This window comes from Macaca nemestrina, chromosome 19 (assembly GCF_043159975.1).
Source record: "Macaca nemestrina isolate mMacNem1 chromosome 19, mMacNem.hap1, whole genome shotgun sequence".
Classification (NCBI taxonomy): Eukaryota; Metazoa; Chordata; class Mammalia; order Primates; family Cercopithecidae; genus Macaca; species Macaca nemestrina.
This window is the reverse complement of record NC_092143.1, coordinates 28,580,658-28,585,138: the sequence shown is the minus strand read 5'-3', so window position 1 is coordinate 28,585,138 and position 4,481 is coordinate 28,580,658.

The window sequence follows — 4,481 nt, the reverse complement described above, 5'->3', positions numbered from 1 at the left end:
GTTCCTGTGGAATTGGCAAAGTGATATTTGCAAGCCCATACAGAGCTATGGTGAAAAAGGAATTATCTCCAGATGAAGTCTGGAAAGAAGCTTTCTGAGAAACCGCTTAGTGTTCTGTTAATTCATCTCATAGAGTTATATCTGTATTTCATGGACCTCTTTGCGAGCCTTATTTCTGTGGAGTCTGAGAACAGATATTTCGGATCCCTTAGAAGACTATAGTGCCAAAGGAAATATCCTCCGATAACAAAGAGAAAGAAGCTTTCTGAGAAACTTCTTTGTGTTCTGTGAAATCATCTCACCGAGTCACCGCTTTCCCCTCAAGAACCCTTTCGCTAAGACAGTTCTTGTGGATTTGGCAAAGTGATATTTGGAAGCGCATAGAGGGCTACGGTGAAATAGGAAATATCCTCAGATTAAATCTGGAAAGAAGCTTTCTGAGAAACTGCTTAGTGTTCAGTTAATTCATCTCACAGAGTTACATCTGTATGTCATCGATCTCTTTGCTAGCCTTTTTTCTGTGGAATCTGAGAACAGATATTTCGGATCCCCTTGAAGACTATAGGGCCAAAGGAAATATCCTCCGATAACAAAGAGAAAGAAGCTTTCCGATAAACTTCTTTGTGTTCTTTGAAATCATCTCACAGAGTTAAAGCTTTCCCCACAAGAAGCCTTTAGCTAAGACAGTTCTTGTGGAATTGGCAAAGTGATATTCGGAAGCCCATAGAGGGCTAGGGTGAAAAAGGAAGTATCCTCAGATGAAATCTGGAAAGAAGCTTCCTGAGCAACTGCTTAGTGTTCTGTTAATTCATCTCACAGAGTTACATCTGTATTTCGTGGATCTCTTTGCTAGCCTTATTTCTGTGGAATCTGAGAACAGATATTTCGGATCCCTTATTAGACTATAGGGCCAAAGGAAATATCCTCCGATAACAAAGAGAAAGAAGCTTTCTGAGAAACTTCTTTGTGTTCTGTGAAACCATTTCACAGAGTCACAACTTTCTCCTCAAGAAGCCTTTCGCTAAGACAGTTCTTATGGAATTGGCAAAGTGATATTTGGAAGCCCTTAGAGGGCTACGGTGCAAAAGGAAATATCCTCAGATGAAATCTGGAAAGAAGCTTTCTGAGAAACTGCTTAGTGTTTTGTGAATTCATCTCACAGAGTTACATCTGTATTTCGTGGATCTCTTTGCTAGCCTTATTTCTGTGGAATCTGAGAACAGATATTTCGGATCCCTTTGAAAACTCTAGAGCCAAAGGAAATATCCTCCGATAACAAAGAGAAAGAAACTTTCTGAGAATCTTCTTTGTGTTCCTTGAAATCATGTCACAGAGTCACAGCTTTCCCCTCAAGAAGCCTTTCGCTAAGACAGTTCTTGTGGAATTGGCAAAGTGATATTTGGAAACGTATAGAGGGCTATGGTGAAAAAGGAAATATCCTCAGATGAAATCTGGAAAGAAGCTTTCTGAGAAACTGCTTAGTGTTCTGTTAATTCATCTCACAGAGTTCCATCTGCATTTCGTGGATCTGTTTGCTAGCCTTATTTCTGTGGAATCTGAGAAGAGATATTTCGGATCCCTTTGAATACAATAGGGCCAAAGGAAATATGCTCCTATAACAAAAAGAAAGAAGCTTTCTGAGAAACTTCTTTGTGTTCTGTGAAATCATCTCGGAGAGTTACAGCTTTCCCCTCAAGAAGACTTTCGCTAAGACAGTTCCTGTGGAATTGGCAAAGTGATATTTGGAAGCCCATAGAAGGCTATCGTCATAAAGGAAATATCCCCAGATGAAATCTGGAAAGAAACTTTCTGAGAAACTGCTTAGTGTTCTGTTAATTCATCTCACAGAGTTACATCTGTATTTCGTGGATCTCTTTGCTAGCCTTATTTCTGTGGAATCTGAGAAGAGATATTTCGGATCCCTTTGAAGACTATAGGGCCAAAGGAAATATCCTCCGATAACAAAGAGAAAGAAGCTTTCTGAGAAACTTCTTTGTATTCTGTGAAATCATCTCACAGACTTACAGCTTTCCCCTCAAGAAGCCTTTCGCTAAGACAGTTCTTGTGGAATTGGCAAAGTGATATTTGGAAGCCAAAACAGGGCTACGGTGAAAAAGGAAATATCCTCAGAGGAAATCTGGAAAGAAGCTTTCTGAGAAACTGCTTAGTGTTCTGTTAATTCATCTCACGGAGTTACATCTGTATTTCGTGGATCTCTTTGCTAGCCTTATTTCTGTGGAATCTGAGAACAGATATTTCGGATCCCTTAGAAGACTATAGGACCAACGGAAATAATCTCCGATAACAAAGAGAAAGAAGCTTTCTGAGAAACTTCTTTGTGTTCTTTGAAATCATCTCACAGAGTTACAGCTTTCCCCTGAAGAAGTCTTTTGCTAAGACAGTTTCTGTGGAATTGGCAAAGTGATATTTGCAAGCCCATACAGATCTATGGTGAAAAAGGAATTATCTCCAGATGAAGTCTGGAAAGAAGCTTTCTGAGAAACCGCTTAGTGTTCAGTTAATTCATCTCACAGAGTTACATCTGTATTTCGTGGATCTCTTTGCTAGCCTTATTTCTGTGGAATCTGAGAACAGATATTAAGGATCCCTTTGAAGACTATAGGGCCAAAGGAAATATCCTCTGATAACAAAGAGAAAGAAGCTTTCTGAGAAACTTCTTTGTGTTCTGTGAAATCATCTCACAGAGTTACAGTTTTCCCGTCAAGAAGCCTTTCGCTAAGACAGTTCTTGTGGAATTGGCAAAATGATATTTGGAAGCGCATAGAGGGCTATGGTGAAAAAGGAAATATCCTCCTATGAAATCTGGAAAGAAGCTTTCTGAGAAACTGCATAGTGTTCTGTTAATTCATCTCACAGAGTTACATCTGTATTTCGTGGATCTCTTTGCTAGCCTTATTTCTGTGGAATCTGAGAACAGATATTTTGAATCCCTTTGAAAACTCTAGAGCCAAAGGAAATATCCTCCGATAACAAATAGAAAGAAATTTTCTGAGAATCTTCTTTGTGTTCTTTGAAATCATGTCACAGAGTCACAGCTTTCCCTTCAAGAAGCCTTTCGCTAAGTCAGTTCTTGTGGAATTGGCAAAGTGATATTTGGAAGCGCATAGAGGGCTATGGTGAAAAAGGAAATATCCTCAGATGAAATCTGGAAAGAAGGTTTCTGAGAAACTGCTTAGTGTTCTGTTAATTCATCTCACAGAGTTCCATCTGTATTTCGTTGATCTGTTTGCTAGCCTTATTTCTGTGGAATCTGAGAAGAGATATTTCGGATCCCTTTGAAGACAATAGGACCAAAGGAAATATGCTCCGATAACAAAGAGAAAGAAGCTTTCTGAGAAACTTCTTTGTGTTCTGTGAAATCATCTCAGAGAGTTACAGCTTTCCCCTCAAGAATCCTTTCGCTAAGACATTTCTTGTGGAATTGGCAAAGTGATATTTGGAAGCCTATAGAAGGCTATGGTGAAAAAGGAAATAGCCTCAGATGAAATCTGGAAAGCAGATTTCTGAGAAACTGCTTAGTGTTCTGTTAATTCTTCTCAAAGGGTTACATCTGTATTTCGTGGATCTATTTGCTAACCTTATTTCTGTGGAATCTGAGAACAGATATTTCGGATCCGTTTGAAGGCTATAGGGCCGAAGGAAATATCCTCCGATAACAAAGAGAAAGAAGCTTTCTGAGAAACTTCTTCGTGTTCTTGGAAATCACCTCACAGAGTTACAGCTTTCCCCTCAAGAAGCCTTTGGCTAAGACAGTTCTTGTGGAATTGGCAAAGTGATATTTGGAAGCCCATAGAGGGCTATGCTGAAAAAGGAAATATCCTCAGATGAAATCTGGAAAGAATCTTTCTTAGAAACTGCTTAGTGTTCTGTTAATTCATCTCACAGATTTACATCTGTATTTCATGGATCTCTTTGCTAGCCTTATTTCTGTGGAATCTGAGAACAGATATTTCGGATCCCTTTGAAGACTATACGGCCAAAGGAAATATCCTCCGATAAAAAAGAGAAAGAAGCTTTCTGAGAAACTTCTTTGTGTTCTGTGAAATCATCTCAAAGAGTTACAGCTTGCCCCTCAAAAAGCCTTTCGCTAAGACAGTTCTTATGGAATTGGCAAAGTGATATTTGGAAGCGCCTAGAGGTCTATGGTGAAAAAGGAAATATCCTCAGATGAAATCTGGAAAGAAACTTTCGGAGAAACTGCTTAGTTTTCTGTTAATTCATCTCACCGAGTACATCTTTATTTCCTGGATCTTTTTGCTAGCCTTATTTCTGTGGATTCTAAGAACAGATATTTCGGATCCCTTTGAAAACTATAGGGCCAAAGGAAATATCCCCCGATAACAAAGAGAATGAAGCTTTCTGAGAAACTTCCTTGTGTTCTGTGAAATCATCTCACAGAGTTAGAGATTTCCCCTCAAGAAGCCGTTCGCTAAGACAGTTCTTGTGGAATTGGCAAAGTG